This window comes from Canis lupus, unplaced genomic scaffold (assembly GCF_011100685.1).
Source record: "Canis lupus familiaris isolate Mischka breed German Shepherd unplaced genomic scaffold, alternate assembly UU_Cfam_GSD_1.0 chrUn_S270H430, whole genome shotgun sequence".
NCBI lineage: Eukaryota > Metazoa > Chordata > Mammalia > Carnivora > Canidae > Canis > Canis lupus.
The window spans coordinates 10669-32154 of NW_023331200.1; the positions used below are offsets into that span (position 1 = coordinate 10669).

General features: G+C 40.7%; 1 long non-coding RNA gene across 1 annotated transcript; it reads right to left on the reverse strand.

Moving 5' to 3' along the window:
* Window positions 1-1396: 1396 nt before the first annotated feature.
* On the reverse strand, window positions 1397-21257 carry LOC119879096. The gene is made up of 4 exons (XR_005387333.1): window positions 21045-21257; window positions 9677-9865; window positions 5993-6079; window positions 1397-1487 (listed from the first exon to the last, which is right to left on the reverse strand). It is a non-coding gene; the product is annotated as an uncharacterized LOC119879096 (long non-coding RNA).
* Window positions 21258-21486: the final 229 nt, after the last annotated feature.

Here is a 21486-nt window from a genome sequence, read left to right on the forward strand (position 1 = left end):
TCTGAGTTAGGTGTGGCACCACACCACACATTCCTGTGAATGCTTAACCAAATCCTTGACTTCTAGGATACTTGCTAAATGTACATGTTTGCACTTACATCCTTCATATGATGCTCCTCATCCCTGCTTACCTGCTTACCAGCGTTCCTAGGTTCAGAAATCTGTCAGGAAGTAGGAAAGCCTGCTACTTTTTGTTTGTTTGTTTTTGCTTTTAATGTTAATCCTATTTTAAAGAAAAAAACAAGTTTTCCATCCATTCAGTTCATTCAAGAAATAATTACTGTGCACCCATTATTTGCAAGGCATTTGCCTAAATTCTGCAGATACAGCAGCAATGACCCAACACAAACAAAATCTGTCCTTATGAAGCTCAGGTATTAGTGTTTTGGTTTATAGGAAGTTATACTTAACTCGGAAAGCTACTGTTTTAGTACTAGGCAGTGAGAGGCAGTTGCTAGGAGGGTCCTCATCAGGCTGGATATTCATTAGAATAAACGTCAATCCATCATCTCTAAAACAAAAGTCCATTAAAAGCCCCTCTTCTAGTTCTACAAAGACTTCATCCGTATGTATTCCGGAAGTGATTATCCTGTCTATGAACTCAGCACCTTGCTCTAAGACTTCTTGTTATGTGTTTACTCAATTTCTTAATTGACATTTTGCTATAACTGAAACTTGAAAGAAAAAACATGGCAAGAATCATCAGATCAATCAATTTTGTTAACTCATTAGCAGTTCAGACATAGAAGTGACAAGCCAATATAATAGTTAATATTTAAGGAACACCACCTGATAAAAAAATGAGCCTCTATTACATACATAAAATCTGAAGTGAATATATGTATATATCCATGTATATATTTTAAATGAGTATCATTTATATATCTTAAGTAGATATATATAATCTTAATATTATCCATATACAAAGTAATGCATATAAAATATGATCTATATCTCTTAATTGTAGATATATATACATATGTATACAGATACATACAGATACAAACCCACAGATTTTACTTAAACCTCTAGCAACCCTCCTTTTACAACCAAGACAATGAAACTGTAGCCGGAAGAGGTTAAGTAACTGCCCAAGTCATACAGCTATTTAGACCTGAATCCAAGTACTCTGTACTCCAGGGTCTGTTCTTAACAGCAACACTGTCATGCCTCTGTCTACTGACCGCAATGATTTTGGATCTTCTACGGATTTCACCTTACAGTTTGTATTGCTCTTCCCTTTCACTATCACAAATGCAAGTGTAGATGTCTAAAAACCAGGCACTAGTAACAAAAACACTCTATTCCATGGGAAATAACAAGGATTTATTAATACCAGGACACATAACTGAAAATCAGCCTAGTAATAATTCCTCAGGTAATAGTCTTATATTAAGCAGAGCTCTGAAGTGGAGTTCTTCATTTGAAGTTAGGCAATCTTGATCGAAGAATAATACACCAAGAGGCATGATACCTTATATCACAAGCTAGGAAAAATACATAATTATTGTTACTAGCATTTGGAAGGATCATCATTGTGAGAGCTAAATGCCCCAAAAGTTAAAATTAAATTTTTTGCACCAACATTTATTCTGAGTTGGATTAAATACCTTAAAGTCTAAGGAGTCCTGAACAGAAAACATGGAAGAAAAGTAACAAGTATGATTTTTGCTCTATGTTTAACTTCAACAACACTGCAATTTTCTTCTAAAGGTGCTTTAAATTTTAAATCAATTCTATCTGGGCACTGTATCTACAGATAAATATGATCTTTTAAGTTTCTCATGTTAACAAGGACATTTTTAGGTTCTGCAAAGACTCGAAAAGGTTGATAATCCATATCAATATTTCAGACATTTTGGTGTACTTAACTTTGAATATTTTATCAATATTTGACATTTCATGTTTCAACTCAGCAAAACACAACTTAGAAAAGTATGACCTGTCCTTTGTTATTTAATGAATGTTTCTAACTGGTTAATCCTATCCTTTTGAAAAACTAATTTTCCCATACTGTTTTGAAATAGACTCCATTGACATAATGGACCTGGTTCTATTTAAGAGGGCTGGTGAAGAATTTTGGTAGACTGTTTTGGTTCTTTTTCCACTTCCATAATACACTTAAAAATCAATATACTTAGAAAGGAAGTTATAGTCATGCTACAGACTTGGAGTGATAAATAAATCATTGTATTGTAATATCTGAAAGCATTTTAATAAAATCAATTTTTGTTTATATTAAAAGGCATTAAAAACACTTTAGATTTTAAATTAATTTTAAATATACTATCTCCAATATGTTTTCCAACATTGTTTAATGGAACTAAGCTCCTTTACTGAGGGGAAATAAAAGAAACACTCTTTCCCTCCCTCCATCAAACACATGCCTCAGTTTATGCTGAAGAGAAAGATGGCTGTAAAAGATGATGTTGTTGTGTTGCCAGGTTTTTATTTTCTTTCTATTCTTAGACTTGGTACCAGAGGAACCAACAAAAGCAGCAATTGTTGTGTGGACTTCTATTCATTAGAATTTGTCTCATTCTGATTTTTAACATTGAGGTATGAAACCATCACAGAGGCAGTGGCTTCTAGACACTAGCAACCCAATTGTAAATTAAACTGGGATGAGTGCACCGAATTTTTCCCTTGAGACTTTTTCTCTTAATATAAAGAGAACATAAATTTAGAGACTTTTCCCCTTAATTTTTAAATTCTCTTTGCAGAAATGGTCTATTTTTAGGTAGCCCTTAGAGGGAAAGAGAAAGAAAGAAAGGGTGGGAGTGAGGACTGGTCTTTGACATACAGAAAGATTTGATTTTCGTCTTATAATGACTCCATTAGAATGCAAACATCACATGGACCAACTTTCCCATTTGGAAAAAATGAATTTTTACCATGGTTAAGGAGAGTCCAGGTTTGAAAGAAAGCTGGTTAAACTGGTTAACATCCAGTTCCATCCCAGGCAGGAATTACTTACATGACATCTCTGACAGATGGTTTCTCAACTCAGCTTGGACTATTCAAGGCAGTATTAATTATGTTTTTCATGCAAAGACTGAATGAGGGGAAAGCTGTCAACAGCTGAGCTGATAAAACCCACTCTCTGTCAGTGAAGGAAAAGGCTTTTTTCAAGGCTTTCAGGAGCTAACATATCTTGTGTATTGCACATTGCTAATGTATTGCTTAATACATTGCTTGTGTATTGGAATGAAACGTTTTATAAGACACTCTTTTCTTGTCATTAAAAAATCAGTGTTTCATTCTTTTATCATGATACGTATGGTCTTACATCTTTCCAAATGATGCCTTCATTCACTGAGTCTAAGCAGCAAGGCTTTGAGAACTTTGAGAGTAATTGACATTATTTCAAAGAAAGAGGAAAAAGAAACATTGGCTGTAGATAGAGGAGTTGAAGGTTAAATGGTAAGGACCCTGCTTGGGTTGCTGGAGTCTCAATGTGGCTGGACCCAGGAAAAGCCTTTGGTTGCTTCTCAGGGCTACCTACAGAATGTCAACTGGGGGACTTTCCTGATAGTTTCCTCTGGCAGGCCTAAACAGCTGCATTAAGAAAGGAATTGAGAGGCCACAGGTGTCACAGAAGCAAGTAGCTAGCCAGGAAGGATGAAAGATGCCAATCAGAAGAAGAGAATTATATATTAAAGGGAAAGCTAGCTCCACTTTTGATGGGATTCCAACAGACAGTTATATCTGAGATACTTTATTAACATATTATTAAGATCCATGATGAAAATAAGACTTGTTTCACAGGATCTCAGATTCAGAACTTTAAATATTTGAAAGGTAGTTGTTGTTGGAGAAAAATGGTATTGAAGAATATGCAGAAAGTTTACATCATCTCATTTTGATTACCCACTAACTTTTAGATACTAAAGCAAAATTAAATATGCTGTTGTACATTTCTGAGGGAGAACTATTTTAGTCTTAACCTTTTATTAGAAACAATGAATGGACAGGAAGATAAAATAAATAAGAAAATTCCCTGGAGTACATCAGAGCAAGTACTCAGATCCTAAGTACTCAAAAGCAAATATTTAACAAAATTTATCATTGTTCTTACTTGTAATGAGGATATTTTCAACAAACAAAACAGAAACAAAAGAATAATAAAGGCATTAATAGGAGATATAATGAAAAGGATAGTATTCAGTAGCTTTAGAGAGCCCATGGATTATCTTTCTATGTAAAATAATTCAGATTACCAATGTTTTTCTAGGTCTTTATATCATGTAAGATTTGAATTAAAAGAAAATTTGAGTTCATGAAATACTGTACACCCTTAGTTTGGTGAGGTATCAAATGTGTACTTTATTATGTTAACATTTATTCAGCAAATTTTCTGAGGGTTTTTTTTTTTGCATGTGTAATGATGTGATTGGACATACTATAAAAGTTTTAATAATGTGCTTTTAAAGTCTCTACAAATGTACAAGTAAACAGTCCACAACTTACTAAAACCTAAAATTATGGTATTTCAGGGGCACCCGGCTGGCTTAGTTGGTAGAGCATGTGACTCTTGATCTGGGGTTGTAAGTTCGAGCCCCACATTGGGTGTAGAGATTAATTTAAAAAAAATTAAATCTTAGGGAAATAAAAATAAATAAAACCATGGAGTTTCAGAATTTGAGGAGAGAACTAAAGGTCATCTAATTTAACTTCCAGACAGTAGAATAATTCTTTCTAGATCCTCTTTTACAGGTGTCGTCCACTCTCTTCTTGATCACATCCAATGAGATTATGATACTTACTCAGCTCTCGCAGGCCAAGAGAGCTGAGTCAGTATCATTTCTTTGTTCTATTGTTTTAGTTGCTAGAAAGTTCTTAACAGTAAGAGATATCTGTAATTTTCACACTTTTCCCAAGTTTTCACCCATAGAAAGAGGACCAAAGGTTTGAAGAAAGTTTCCAAGTGTGTCTTAATTGTTTTACTCCAGGTGAAATATCCAAGATCTTTCAGCAATAGATAATAAAGTGTACAATTAGAAAATTATTATCGGGATCCCTGGGTGGCGCAGCGGTTTGGTGCCTGCCTTTGGCCCAGGGCGTGATCCTGGAGACCCGGGATCGAATCCCACATCGGGCTCCCGGTGCATGGAGCCTGCTTCTCCCTCTGCCTGTGTCTCTGCCTCTCTCTCTCTCTCTCTCTCTCTGTGACTATCATAAATAAATAAATAAAAAATTAAAAAAAAAAAAAAAGAAAATTATTATCTACTTCAATCAGGGCACTTTATTCTGCAAATGGGAACAACATTAAGAACTATTAGCTTTTTTAGCAGCTCTGACCACTTAATTGTTTCTTTTTTTTTTTTTAAGGAGATTTATTTATTTGAGAGAGGGAGCAAGCTTGGGGGTAGGGGAGGGGCAAAGGGAGAGGAAGAGAGAGTCCTAAGAAGACTCTGCACTGAGCATGGAGCCAGGCTTGTGATCTCAAGATTCTGAGATCACCACCTGAACTGAAACCAAGAGTCTGACTGATGTTCAACTGACTGTGCATCCCAGGTTAACCCCACTTCAATTGTTTCAATTGAACTTTTATTTCTCCAAACACCCCAAGTCTCTTGTAAACTGCTGTTAAGCCCATGATCACTTTGTGTATATGCACATTTGTATAAAAATAATTGGCATGGATCTGTGCTATTCCCATACTCCATGAATTGGCTTGAAGGTGAATGATGGAGAAATGAAGGCAAGTTGAGTGAAGAACAGAGAATCGACCATTGAATTCACTCTTCATTTCCTTCATTCCTCTGATTTTCCTACTCTCATTTTGAGAATGAGCATTTGTCATTCTTATGTTTTCTCCACAGTTAGGAAAGAACCTAGCACAGAGCCGTACTCAAATTTTGTTGTTGATGATGAACTTATCTGAGCTTTCATGTCAGACAATTCAATAGTGGAAGCAGGAATTAGGAATGTGCCACATGGCTACATGGCCACACAGGACATTAATTTATGGAACATACACGAGACTCACCACGTGCCTAGAATTAGGTGGAATTTGCTTAATCTCTCCTCTCCTTCCCTCATCTGTTCAGCAACTTCTTTTGTCAGGTGCAGAACTCTATAAGAGATTTTAGCTACATTATAGATTAAAATTTGTAAGCTATTTATAGACCCTAAGTACCCTTTGAAATGTTATTTTGGAAATATGAATTTTAAAAAACCGACGTGCACATGAACTAGTTGGTGGTATAAGTATTACTACATGACACTTCCCTAAAGACTGTCTTGCTCAGTTTGCAGCTTACTGATACCTGTCTTGATTTTTGTTGGTTTTTTTGCTGATGACTTTCTGGATTTTGGCAATTTTTGAATAAAAAAGAAAAACAAAATTCAAACTTAGTTATATTTAGAAAATTGCTGCTAGTGACAGGTGGTAAACATTATGTTTATTATCTATGTATCTGATCACTTCTTGGTATATTTCCAACTCCAAATATTATTGACAGATTGTATTAGTCAGGATTCTTCAGAGAAACAGAACCAATAGGAGATATATATGTATAGGTAGACAGATATTGTGATAGATAGATACAGAGATAGATAGAGATATACAAAGAGAGAGGCTTATTATAAGGAATTGGCTCAATTATGGAAGCTGACAAGTCCTGAGACCTGTGGGGTGAGTCTACAAGCTGGAGACCCAGCAGGGCCAATGGTGCAAGTTCTAGTCTGAGCCCAAAGACCTAAGAACCATGAGAAACAATAGTGCACCTTCAATTCAAGACTGGCAGGCTCAAGATAGGAAGAGCTGATGCTTCAATTGGAGTCTGAAGGCAAGAAAATACCAATGTCCCAGCTAGAAGGCAATAAGGCAGGAATAATTTCCTTTTATTCAGAGATGGTCAGTCTTTTTGTTCTATTCAGGACTTCAGCGATTGCATGAGGCCCACCCACATTAGGAAGGACAATCTGTTTTACCTCATCTATTGATTTAAATATTAAACTCGGGGCACTTGGGTGGCTCAGTCACTGAGCATCTGCTCAGATCATGATCCCGGGATCCTGGAATCGAGTTCTGCATCAGGCTCCCTGCAGGGGGGAGCTTCTCCCTCTGTGTATGTCTTTGTCTCTCTGTGAGTCTCTCAGGAATAAAATGAAATCTTTAAATATATATGTTTATATACTATATGTCAGCCAGAAATATCTTCACTGAAATATTCAGAACATTTGATGAAATATTCAGGCATCCTTGCCTCCGTCCAGTTAAGACATAAAATTTACCATCATACAGAGCAAAGCAATTGAACCAAAGGATTAAAATGAGCATAAGGAAAATTGAGGAGGGATAATTCACTCACCTGTTCAACAAATATTTAAATGTGTATTGTGTGTTGAAAGCCAAAGGAGACATAGATAATTCTTCTTCTCATGGAGCAAAGATACAGATTTTAAAACAAAATTTTATGTCAGAGAAAGATGCTATTGGAGGAGAAATAACAGACTGCCACCTAGACTGAAGAACATGGTGGCAAAACTCTACAAAGAGGGTCCAGGATGCTAAAGGTCCTGGCAAGAGTGAGTATTAGACACTGAGTAACTCAAAGCCCATGGAGTATAGATTAAGAGAGTAGTATAGCAGGGTGAGTGAGAGCTGAGCTAGAAAGGTAGGCAAAAGGCAGGTCCTGAAGCCTTCCTGGCACATTAGAGTAGGAGAACCATTTCCTAAGGGTGTTGACAAGTTACTTAGAGAGTTCAAACAGACAAAGGACTGATCCTCTTTGCATTTTTGAAAGGAAACCGAGAGAGGACAAGATGAGAAATAGAAAAAGCCAGCTATGGGGCTATTATACAAAAAAGTGAGAGGGGCACCTGGGTGGCTCAGTGGTTGAGCATCTGCCTTTGGCTCAGGTTGTGATCCCGGGGTCCCTGGATCAAGTCCCACATCGGGTTTGCTGCAGGGAGCCTCTTTCACCCTCTGCCTGTGTCTGTGCCTCTCTCTGTATGTCTCTCATGATGAATGAATGAATGAATGAATGAACAAAAAATAAATAAATCTTTAAAAAAAGTGAGAGATGGATGCTGGGCTGGGCCAGGATTGATGGTGGAGATGGACTAGCATAATACATCTGAGAGACACGTAAGAGACCCAGCAGATGGTGTGTGGTGATTAGATGGTTGTGCAAGAGAAGGAGAGAAGCAGATGCAGTTGGCTGAGAAGTGACTGTAGACTCAGAGCCTTGAGGACCTCCCAAAGCAAGTGATAAGAGGAAGTCTGCAAGAGATGCAGGGATAAATGGTCAGATAAGCAGGTGGTCCAGAGAATGTGGTTTGGAAGACAACAGAAGAGAGAGAAGGAGGATGTGTTCAGTATCATTAGATTGAGCTTGAAATTAAAGCAAATTAAGAACAGAATCAATGACCATTGTATTCCAAGATATTCAGGAAGAGGAAGTGTAGGCAGGGATCTGAGATGTGAAACTGAAATATACTGAGGGTTGCAACCTGGGAAAATGATGATGGTGGTATATGTGACTGGTCTGAAAAGTGGCTGTGGGGGCACCTGGGTGGCTCTGTCCACTAAGCCTCTGGCTCCTGGTTTCGGCTCAAGTCATGATCTCCTGGTAGGGGAGGGGGGGAGATTGAGCCCCATGTGGAGCATCACATAGGACTCTCTGCTGAGTGGAAGTCTGTCCCACTCCCCTGTCCTCTGTCCCTTCTTCCCTACCCCACCCCATCCACATGTCTTTCTCTCTCTCTCAAATAAATAAATCTTTAAAAAAATGTAAAAGCAGAGGGAAAGGACTGGCCTGTAGGCAAAGAGAGGTAAAGGGTCAAGGGAGAATTTTTTATCTTCTAAATCGGGAGATTTGTTCATATATAAATGCTGGGAAGGAGCCAGTATAGAGGTTGAAGGTACAAAAGGAAGGAGATATTAGATCTCTGGTTAAAGTAGGTTTAAGAATAATTGATAACTATGAGTGATGAGAGCTCACTATTTGTTTTCTAAGCATGACATGTATCAGTTTAATTCCCACAGCAACCTCCTCATAGGTACTATAATTATCTCCATTTTTACACATGCTGTTATTGGCACATGGGGTAGGGTAGTTAACCACCTTGCCTGAGGTCACGAGAGGTAGAGCCAGGACTTGGGCCCAGGCAGTCTGGATCCCAAGCTGCATTCTCTGAACACCTACATAGTCAAATGGAGGAAAAACGTAAAGGGGCAGATAGAAAGGAAGAAGAACCTGGGATTGGCTCTACACTGAATGTCCATGCTGCCCATATACAATCTAATAACTAGCCAGAGAATGCATCTGAAACCAGTTCTACTCAAAGAGAATTCAGATGCTTATCTGTTGACTAACTTTTGTATTTTGGATTCAATTATAGATTTGTTTATTCAGTAAAGACTTTTTGAGCACCTACTATTTAATAGGCACTGAAAATGCTGGGATTAAAAAATGAGCAAATCTAGGAATGCCTGGGTGACTAGGTCAGTTAAACATCTCCCTCTGGTTCAGACACGATCCCTGGGTCCTGGGATCGAGCCCTGAGTCCATTGGACTCTCGGTGTCTCCCTCTCCCTCTGAACTTCCCCCCTTTCTTTGCTCTTCCTTGCTCTCTCTCAAATGAATGTATAGAAAAATCTTTTAAAAAATATGAGCAAGTCTAACATGGACCCTACCCTTGATACCCTAACTTATTGTATTACTCAGCTCAGGCTGCAGACTGGTGCTGTGAGCAGCAGAAACTTATTTTCTCTGTTCTGGAGGCTAGAAGTCCAGGATCAAGGTCCAGCAGGATGGGTTTCGCGTGAGAGTGCTCTTCCCGGCTTGCTGACGGCTGTCTTCTCACTTGTCCTCATATGGCAGAGAAAGAGCAAGGTCTCTGGTGTCTCTTCCTATAAGGACCAATCCTATCAAGATCAGAGTCTTACCCTTATGATCACATTTAAACATTACCTCCAATAAGGCCCTGTCTCCAGATATAGTGACATTGAGGGTTAGGGCTTCAACATATTCATTAGGGAGGGGAGGAGGGGAGATAAAATTCAGTTCATAGTATATATTCTTAGCCAAAGGAAAGAATATCTTTTTTAAATCCAGAAAATTGTATATACTTTGGAGGCTGTATGCAAATCAGACAATTTAGACGCAATATCAGAAGGAAAGGCAGTCTCCTAGGAAACTCTTGCAGTTTAAATGTTTCGTAGGTTCCTTCTTCAATTAAAGCAGAGTACAGTAAAGGGACATATCCCTTGAGTCACCCCATGTAGTAGAAGTCATCTGCCTTCCCAAAACACTAGAGGTAGACTGAGTGAAAACTTTTTGTTGGAGCAACTGGGTGAAATCCTGGAGCATAAATAAATCCCAGATTTTAAACTTCACCACACAAATCACATTTTGGGGGATAATATGTTTAATTTCATGGTAAGAAATTCTGTCGAGGGTCAACTTGCTGCCCCCAAGTAGTTGAAGTAGGTCAATGGAAACTTCTCAAAAATGGTAAAGGTCAGTGAATGGCCTTTCTACAAAAATAATTTCTTTTCCAATACTAGACTTTCTTGAATAGGCTCATTCACTAAATCAGATAAATGTTGATAAATAATTTGATAGTCAGCTTTACACCAGGATGAACCAATAGAACACTTTTTTGTTTTGTGCTTTGGCCTTTTATAAAACACAGTTGGGAAAAGGTTGCCCTAAATGGATCAACTAACATTCAGCCTATGCCATGACTCACTCTGATCTTCTTACTGTTGGAAACTCTACAACAAAAGCACTCTTTTTGCCCAGGATTTAAATGTGTTAAAAAAGTTTCTCAAATTTAAGAGTAGTTGAGATTCCTCCTTTTTACATACCTTACATGCAGCCAGGAACCCAGAATCTCCTCTGAAATTGTCATTTACGTTAATTCTTTTCCATTCCCTCAGCTCCAGAGCAAACAGAAATCAACTGTAAGGGTCTCATACATTACTACCCTCACCCCAATTTCTGTACAGTTCCATGTCTAAACTAATCTTAGAAGAGAGTGTCAGGAGCTCCATCTTCTACTGTATACCTAACACCTGTAGTGACTTTAGCAAAGCAACATCATCCATCATATTAAACAGTTATTTTTTATGTTATTGCTTTATATTAATATATAGATGCATTTCAGTTTTATCTTCACGAAGAGCCATGAATACAAGGTTTCATCCCCATTTTTTTAATTCATTATTTAATATCCCTGATAATTTTTCTCCCTCAAGGACATTTCTGTAAGTTTCTTTCATGCAAGTGCCAGAAACATACTTTCTGTAATTTCCAGTTTTCATATACTGTTTTGTAGAAGAGCTTGGTACTTCAAAAGGAGGCATTTTTTTAAAGGTTTTTATTTATTTATTCATAAGAAACATACAGAGAGAGAGGCAGAGACATGGGCAAAAGGGAGAAATAGGCTCCCTGCGGGGAGTTTGATGTGGGACTCCAACCCTGGACCCTGGGATCACGACCTGAGCCAAAGGCAGATATATGCTCAACACTGAGCCACCCAGGTGCCCTGAAATAACAGAATTTAAAGACTGGTGCTGGCAAGTTCCAGGACTTGGAGTAAGCAAATAAGCAGAAGCCACACTTCCAAGCAAGGTACACTGTCTGCTTTTCATCCTCTGTTATCATCCCTCAGGCTGCCAAGGCTACGTTTTGGAATGTGCATTTTAGTAGAAGTAAGACAGCCCTCCTAATTGCAGCTTGCAAGAAAGCACTAGGACCAGAACTATGTTAAGGACACTTTCCCAGGAGGGCACAGATGTTCTGGGTGAAGCTCAGGTCTAATAGTTATGAATCCTTCAGTGGATCCATATTTTTTATTCCAGAAAGTGTGTGTATGATCTGACTCTGAGCCTATGTACAGACGTACATGGGAGATCTAACAAGGGAAAGTCTGTTACCTGACCTATTTCCACATTGTCTAAACCAAAAGTGAAAAATCCATTTAGCCATAGGCTATAGAAATACAAATAAGAAAGATTTACAAGTAGAATATCTCTGACTAGATTTATGATTGTAAAAAAAAACACTGTTTTTCTCCTTGTTTTTCTTATCTGAGAGTTGAAAGATATCCACTTTAAAACAAATACAGCATCATAGAAAACATAACTTATATATTACCTAATAAATAATAAATGGAAACATAATACTTATAATATATATTAATAACTTTTTTTTATTTAATTATTTTTTATTGGTGTTCAATTTACTAACATACAGAATAACCCCAGTGCCCGTCACCCATTCACTCCCACCCCCCGCCCTCCTCCCCTTCTACACCCCTAGTTCGTTTCCCAGAGTTAGCAGTCTTTACGTTCTGTCTCCCTTTCTGATATTTCCCACACATTTCTTCTCCCTTCCCTTATTTCCCTTTCACTATTATTTATATTCCCCAAATGAATGAGAACATATAATGTTTGTCCTTCTCCGACTGACTTACTTCACTCAGCATAATACCCTCCAGTTCCATCCACGTTGAAGCAAATGGTGGGTATTTGTCATTTCTAATAGCTGAGTAATATTCCATTGTATACATAAACCACATCTTCTTTATCCATTCATCTTTCGTTGGACACCGAGGCTCCTTCCACAGTTTGGCTATCGTGGCCATTGCTGCTATAAACATCGGGGTGCAGGTGTCCCGGCGTTTCATTGCATTTGTATCTTTGGGGTAAATCCCCAACAGTGCAATTGCTGGGTCGTAGGGCAGGTATTTTAACTGTTTGAGGAACCTCCACACAGTTTTCCAGAGTGGCTGCACCAGTTCACATTCCCACCAACAGTGTAAGAGGGTTCCCTTTTCTCCGCATCCTCTCCAACATTTGTTGTTTCCTGCCTTGTTAATTTTCCCCATTCTCACTGGTGTGAGGTGGTATCTCATTGTGGTTTTGATTTGTATTTCCCTGATGGCAAGTGATGCAGAGCATTTTCTCATATGCATGTTGGCCATGTCTATGTCTTCCTCTGTGAGATTTCTGTTCATGTCTTTTGCCCATTTCATGATTGGATTGTTTGTTTCTTTGGTGTTGAGTTTAATAAGTTCTTTATAGATCTTGGAAACTAGCCCTTTATCTGATATGTCATTTGCAAATATCTTCTCCCATTCTGTAGGTTGTCTTTGAGTTTTGTTGACTGTATCCTTTGCTGTGCAAAAGCTTCTTATCTTGATGAAGTCCCAATAGTTCATTTTTGCTTTTGTTTCTTTTGCCTTCGTGGATGTATCTTGCAAGAAGTTACTATGGCCGAGTTCAAAAAGGGTGTTGCCTGTGTTCTTCTCTAGGATTTTGATGGAATCTTGTCTCACATTTAGATCTTTCATCCATTTTGAGTTTATCTTTGTGTATGGTGAAAGAGAGTGGTCTAGTTTCATTCTTCTGCATGTGGATGTCCAATTTTCCCAGCACCATTTATTGAAGAGACTGTCTTTCTTCCAATGGATAGTCTTTCCTCCTTTATCGAATATTAGTTGCCCATAAAGTTCAGGGTCCACTTCTGGATTCTCTATTCTGTTCCACTGATCTATGTGTCTTTTTTGTGCCAGTACCACACTGTCTTGATGACCACAGCTTTGTAGTACAACCTGAAATCTGGCATTGTGATGCCCCCAGATATGGTTTTCTTTTTTAAAATTCCCCTGGCTATTCGGGGTCTTTTCTGATTCCACACAAATCTTAAAATAATTTGTTCTAACTCTCTGAAGAAAGTCCATGGTATTTTGATAGGGATTGCATTAAACGTGTATATTGCCCTGGGTAACATTGACATTTTCACAATATTAATTCTGCCAATCCATGAGCATGGAATATTTTTCCATCTCTTTGTGTCTTCCTCAATTTCTTTCAGAAGTGTTCTATAGTTTTGAGGGTATAGATCCTTTACATCTTTGGTAGGTTTATTCCTAGGTATCTTATGCTTTTGGGTGCAATTGTAAATGGGATTGACTCCTTAATTTCTCTTTCTTCAGTCTCATTGTTAGTGTATAGAAATGCCACTGACTTCTGGGCATTGATTTTGTATCCTGCCACGCTACCGAATTGCTGTATGAGTTCTAGCAATCTTGGGGTGGAGACTTTTGGGTTTTCTATGTAGAGTATCATGTCATCGGCGAAGAGGGAGAGTTTGACTTCTTCTTTGCCAATTTGAATGCCTTTAATGTCTTTTTGTTGTCTGATTGCTGAGGCTAGGACTTCCAGTACTATGTTGAATAGCAGTGGTGAGAGTGGACATCCCTGTCTTGTTCCTGATCTTAGGGGAAAGGCTCCCAGTGCTTCCCCATTGAGAATGATATTTGCTGTGGGCTTTTCATAGATGGCTTTTAAGATGTCGAGGAATGTTCCCTCTATCCCTACACTCTGAAGAGTTTTGATCAGGAATGGATGCTGTATTTTGTCAAATGCTTTCTCTGCATCCAATGAGAGGATCATATGGTTCTTGGTTTTTCTCTTGCTGATATGATGAATCACATTGATTGTTTTACGGGTGTTGAACCAGCCTTGTGTCCCAGGGATAAATCCTACTTGGTCATGGTGAATAATTTTCTTAATGTACTGTTGGATCCTATTGGCCAGTATCTTGTTGAGAATTTTTGCATCCATGTTCATCAGGGATATTGGTCTGTAATTCTCCTTTTTGGTGGGGTCTTTGTCTGGCTTTGGAATTAAGGTGATGCTGGCTTCATAGAACGAATTTGGAAGTACTCCATCTCTTTCTATCTTTCCAAACAGCTTTAGGAGAATAGGTATGTTTCTTCTTTAAACGTTTGATAAAATTCCCTGGGAAGCCATCTGGCCCTGGACTCTTGTGTCTTGGGAGGTTTTTGATGACTGCTTCAATTTCCTCCCTGGTTATTGGCCTGTTCAGGTTTTCTATTTCTTCCTGTTCCAGTTTTGGTAGTTTGTGGCTTTCCAGGAATGCGTCCATTTCTTCTAGATTGCCTAATTTATTGGCGTATAGCTGTTCATAATAGTTTTTAAAATCGTTTGTATTTCCTTGGTGTTGGTAGTGATCTCTCCTTTCTCATTCATGATTTTATTAATTTGAGTCTTCTCTCTCTTCTTTTTAATAAGGCTGGCTAATGGTTTATCTATCTTATTAATTCTTTCAAAGAACCAACTCCTGGTTCTGTTGATCTGTTCCACAGTTCTTCTGGTCTCGATTTCGTTGAGTTCTGCTCGAATCTTTATTAACTCCCTTCTTCTCTTGGGTGTAGGATCTATTTGCTGTTTTTTCTCTAGCTCCTTTATGTGTAAGGTTAGCTTTTGTATTTGAGTTCTTTCCAGTTTTTGAATGGATGCTTGTATTGCGATGTATTTCCCCCTTAGGACTGCTTTTGCTGCATCCCAAAGATTTTGAACGGTTGTATCTTCATTCTCATTAGTTTCCATGAATCTTTTTAATTCTTCCTTAATTTCCTGGTTGACCCTTTATCTTTTAGCAGGATGGTCCTTAACCTCCACGTGTTTGAGGTCCTTCCAAACTTCTTGTTGTGATTTAGTTCTAATTTCAAGGCATTATGGTCTGAGAATATGCAGGGGACAATCCCAATCTTTTGGTATCGGTTCAGACCCGATTTGTGACCCAATATGTGGTCTATTCTGGAGAAAGTTCCATGTGCGCTTGAGAAGAATGTGTATTCAGTTGAGTTTGGATGTAAAGTTCTGTAGATATCTGTGAAATCCATCTGGTCCAGTGTATCATTTAAAGCTCTCGTTTCTTTGGAGATGTTGTGCTTAGAAGACCTATCGAGTATAGAAAGAGCTAGATTGAAGTCACCAAGTATAAGTGTATTATTATCTAAGTATTTCTTCACTTTGGTTAATAATTGATTTATATATTTGGCAGCTCCCACATTCGGGCATATATATTGAGGATTGTTAAGTCCTCTTGTTGAATAGATCCTTTAAGTATGATATAGTGTCCCTCTTCATCTCTCACTACAGTCTTTGGGGTAAATTTTAGTTTATCTGATATAAGGATGGCTACCCCTGCTTTCTTTTGAGGACCATTCGAATGGTAAATGGTTCTCCAACCTTTTATTTTCAGGCTGTAGGTGTCCTTCTGTCTAAAATGAGTCTCTTGTAGACAGCAAATAGATGGGTCCTGCTTTTTTATCCAGTCTGAAACCCTGCGCCTTTTGATGGGGTCATTAAGCCCGTTCACATTCAGAGTTACTATTGAGAGATATGAGTTTAGTGTCATCATGATATCTATTCAGTCTTGTTTTTGTGGACTGTTCCACTGAACTTCTTCTTAAAGGGGAATTTTAAGAGTCCCCCTTAAAATTTCTTGCAGAGCTGGTTTGGAGGTCACATATTCTTTTAGTTGCTGCCTGTCTTGGAAGCTCTTTATCTCTCCTTCCATTTTGAATGAGAGCCTTGCTGGATAAAGTATTCTTGGTTGCATGTTCTTCTCATTTAGGACCCTGAATATATCCTGCCAGCCCTTTCTGGCCTGCCAGGTCTCTGTGGAGAGGTCTGCTGTTACCCTAATACTCCTCCCCATAAAAGTCAGGGATTTCTTGTCTCTTGCTGCTTTAAGGATCTTCTCTTATCTTTGGAATTTGCAAGCTTCACAATTAAATGTCGAGGTGTTGAACGGTTTTTATTGATTTTAGGGGGGGATCTCTCTATTTCCTGGATCTGAATGCCTGTTTCCCTTCCCAGATTAGGAAAGTTTTCAGCTAGAATTTGTTCAAATACATATTCTGGCCCTCTGTCCCTTTCGGCGCCCTCGGGAACCCCAATTAAACGTAGGTTTTTCTTCCTCAGGCTGTCGTTTATTTCCCTTAATCTATCTTCATGGTCTTTTAATTGTTTGTCTCTTTTTTCCTCAGTTTCCCTCTTTGCTATCAACTTGTCTTCTAGGTCACTCACTCGTTCTTCCACCTCGTTAACCCTCGTCGTTAGGACTTCTAGTTTGGATTGCATCTCATTCAATTGATTTTTAATTTCTGCCTGATTAGCTCTAAATTCTGCAGTCATGAAGTCTCTTGAGTCCTTTATACTTTTTTCTAGAGCCACCAGTAGCTGTATAATAGTGCTTCTGAATTGGCTTTCTGACATTGAATTGTAATCCAGATTTTGTAACTCTGTGGGAGAGAGGACTGTTTCTGATTCTTTCTTTTGAGGTGAGGTTTTCCTTCTAGTCATTTTGCTCAGTGCAGAGTGGCCAAAAGCAAGTTGTATTGGGAAAAAGAGAAAAAGAGAGGAGAGAAGAAGGAAAGAAAGAGAAAGAAAAAAAAAAAAGGGAAAAAAAAAACGAAAAAAAAAAAAAAGAAGAAAAGAGAAAGAAAAAAAGGAGAAAAAAAGGGGGTGGGGGAAGGAAACAAATCAAAAAGCAAAACAAAACAAAACAAAAAGAACCACCGGGGAGTATCTTCTGATTCTGTGTACTTTAAGTCCCTTGGCTTCTCCTGGAAGTTGTCCGTCTAGCTGGTGTTCTGGGGAGGGGCCTGTTGTGCTGATTTTCAGGTGTTAGCAGTTGGGGGAGCTGCTGTGCCCCTGCCTGGTGCAGGGCTCAGTGGGGGTTGTTTACCCCGTGAGGCCGCAGGAGGAACAGCCCCAGTGGCGGGGCAGCTCTGGAAACCTGGATTCAGCTCCGGCAGGAACTCCGTCTGCAGGGCCTGGAGGCTCCGGGGCGGGGCCGCTGATCTGCTCAGGGGGCAGGAGCGTCCTGCTGTCCTGGGCCCTCCCGGCCTCTGCCTGTCCCGGGGGAGGCGGATCCTGGGCTGTGTCCCGGCGCCCTGTGCTCCGGAGCCTGCGCTGTGGATTCGCGCTCCGGGCCCGCAGCCCCCTCCGCGGAGCGCCGCCCGAGCCCCTCCGAGCTGCTCCTGGAACCGCGCAGCCCCTGCACGGAGCCTCTCCTCTGCCGAGCCCCTCGTCGCGCGCCCGCGCGCCCGGCCCTGCTCCGCCCGAGCCCCTCCGGGAGCCGCCCCCGAGCCCCCCGAGCTGCTCCGGGTCCCGCCGTGCGCGCTGCAGCCCTTAGGGAGCTCGGGGCGCTCTCCGGGGCGCAGCAGGTGTCTGTCAGTGTCCCCGGGAGCCCGAGGGCATCCCCGCCCTCCTGGGTCCTGCTCCACCTCCCCGCGAGCCCCTTTCCCCCGGGGAGGTCGGTGCAGCTCCTGCTCCTCCGGGACGGGGCTCTCCTGTCCTGGGACCACTCGCCCGGCCCTCCCCCTTGGAGGCCTTTTGTGTCTTTATTTCTTTTTCCCCATCTTCCTACCTTGATAGATGCGCGAACTCTTCTCACTGTAGCATTCCAGCTGGTCTCTCTTTAAATCTCAGGCCGAATTGATAGATTTTCAGTTTAATTTGAAGGTTTTCTAGGTAATTTGGTGGAGACAGGTGATTTGGAGACCCTACTCTTCCGCCATCTTGCTCCTCCCCCCTATTAATAACTTTCTTGTATTACTCTGGGGCTTCTTTTGATTACCTTGCATAGCATATTAACTGATTTATACAGTTGAACTAATTTACATGTTTTAGAAGACGAGCATATCTTAAAGTAATATGCTTAAAGTTTTCAAACAGAAATTTGCAGTCTTTCATCTTTTAAAGTCTCCTTGCTCTTTTTTGAATGTATTTATCATTCAGTGGCCTATAAGAAATGGTTACATTAGCACATTATATAGCATGTTTTAAAAATCTGTCGTTATAAATTTGTGGAGTATGGATACGGTTTAACTTAAGGAATATTAATTTGGAATAAAATTGATTGTGTATTTTTATCATTCAATGTAGTCTAAGAGCAAGACACTTTAATACTCAGAGTTACTATTGAAAGATATATATTTACTGTCGCATACCTATTCAGTCCCTTTTTGTGGATTGTTCCCTTGAACTTCCTCTATTACAGCATCCCCCTTAGTATTTCTTGCACAGCTGGCTTTGTGGTCACATATTCTTTCAGTTTCTGCCTATCTTGGAAGCTCTTTATCTCTCCTATTCTAAATGAGAGCCTTGTTGGATACAGTATCTTGGCTGCATGTTCTTCTCATTTAGGACACTGAATATATCCTGCCAGCCCTTTCTGGCCTTCCAGGTCTCTGTGGAGGGTTCTCCTGTTATGCTAATACTTCTCCCCACAAAATTTAGAGATTACTTGTCTTTTGCTGCTTTAAGGAAATTCTCTTTATCTTTCGAATTTGCAAGTTTCCCTATTAAATGCCAGGTGTAGAGCAGTTTTTATTGATATTGGGGTGGGAACTATCTATTTACTAGGTCTGAATGCCTGTTTCCCTCCCAAATTTAGAGAAGTATTCAGCTATGATTTGTTCAAATACGTATTCTAGGCTCTGTCCGTTTTTGAGACACTCAGTAACACCAGTTAAACGTAGATTTCCTTTCTGAGGCTACTATTTTTTCCAGTAAACTATCCTGTTGACCTTTTAGTGGTTTTCTCGTTTTTCCCTCAGTTCCCCTCCGTGCCATCAACTTGTCTTCTATGTCACTCACTCGTTTAATTGATTTTTAATTTTGGCCTGATTAGATCTAAATTCTGCAGTCATGAAGTCTCTGGAATCATTCACGGTTTTTTTTTGAGAGCCACCAGTAGCTTTATAATTGTGCTTCAGAATTGGCTTTCTGACATTGAATTGTAATTCAAATTCTGTAACTCTGTGGGAGAGAGAGCTGTTTCTGATTCTTATTTGAGGTGATTTTTTCCTTCTAGTCATTATACTCAGTGCAAATTGGCCAAAAACAAGTTGTATTGGGAAAATGAGAAAAATAAGAGAAAGAAGAAAAGAAAAAGAAAGAAGAAAAAAAGAGTAAAAAGAAAAAAAGAAAAGAAGGAAAAAGAGAATAAAATAAAATAAAAAGGGGGGGGTACGCAAACCAAAATCAAAAGACAAAAAACAAGGGGGAGTATCCTCTCATTTTCTATACTGTAAATCCCTCGGCTTCCCCTGGAACTTTCCAGTGCTTCTTGGTCATAATTTGTTTTTCCCCCTGTCCGTCTAGCTGGTCTTCTGTGGAAGAGGCCTGTTGTGCTGATTTTCCGGTGTTAGCACTTGGGGGAGCTGCTCAGCCCCCTCCCTGGTGCAGGGCTCAGTGAAAGGTTTTTAACCTCTTTTTTTTTTAATAAATTTTTATTTATTTATGATAGTCACACAGAGAGAGAGAGAGAGTGGCAGAGACACAGGCAGAGGGAGAAGCAGGCTCCATGCTGGGAGCCTGAGGTGGGATTCGATCCCGGGTCTCCAGGATCGCGCCCTGGGCCAAAGACAGGCGCCAAACCGCTGCGCCACTCAGGGATCCCAGTTTTTAACCTCTTTATCCCTCGAGGCCACTGTGGGCCTCAGGGGGGTTGTTTATCCTGTGAGGCCCCAGGAGGAACAACAACAGTAGAGGCGGCCAGCTCTGGAGCCCTGGAGTAAGCTCCCGCAGTTAGCTATGGAGCTTGCAGTCTGCAGAAGCCTGGATGCTCTGGGGGCAGGGGCCGCTGATCTGCCCAGCTTGGGGCAACCCGGCGGCAAGAGTGTCCTTGCTGTCCTGAGCCTTCCTGACTTCTGCCTGTCGAGGGGGAGGCGCTGGATCTTGGGCTGTGTCCCTGGAGCACTGTGCTCCCAGGCCTGAGCTGTTGGAATCGTGCTCTAGGCCTCCCAGCCCCCTCCATGTGGAGCCTCTGCCCCAGCGCATTCTGAGCAGGTCCCAGGGCGGCGCGCCCCCTGTGTGGAGCCCCTGCCTGAGCCGTTTCCGATCTGCACCCAGGCCCGTGCAGCTCCCTCCCAGTGGAGCCGCTGCCTGAGCCGCCTCAAGTTTCCAGAGCCCTGCCATATGCACGCTGCAGCCCTTTAGGGAGCTCAGCGCGATGTGGGGCCCGCTCTCGCTGGGGCGCTGGTGCTCTGTTACTGTCCCAGGTAGGTTGAGCGCATCCTGGCGCCTCCTGGGATCCTGCTCAACTCCCGGGAAAATTGGTGAAACCCCTGCTTCTCTACGACGGGGCTTTCGTGTCCTGGGGACACTCGACGTGGCCTTAGCCCGGGTCCTCACGGGGCCCCTCCCACTTGGATGCCTTTTGTTTCATTTTTCTTCCCCAACCCCGTCTTCTTACCGTGATAGAAGAGTGAACTCTTCTCACTGTAGCATTCCAGCTGTTCTTTCTTTAAATCTCAGGCCGAATTTGTAGGTTTTCAGGATGATTTGAAAGTTATTTAGGTAATTTAGTGGGGACAGGTGACTTGGGGACCCTACAGTTCCACCATCTTTCCCCCTCCTACTCTGTTTTCCGTTTAAAATTGTTTCTAGGCAACGGTATCGGGGGTCAATGAGAAAGCCGTCTGACATCGCCCACCTGAGCTACATGGTGATTGGCCACCTGATCCAGTCCACCCCGGAGCCTCCGTAATTGGCCAAGGCATGGCGTGACATCACAGAAGGGCGCTCTGATGCACTTGGGCTGATATAAAAGCATGAAAACCACTCAGGAGCTGCTCCAGGGGCCGCACAGCCTCCTCCCCATGGAGCTTCTGCCAGAGCCACTCCTGAGATGCTCC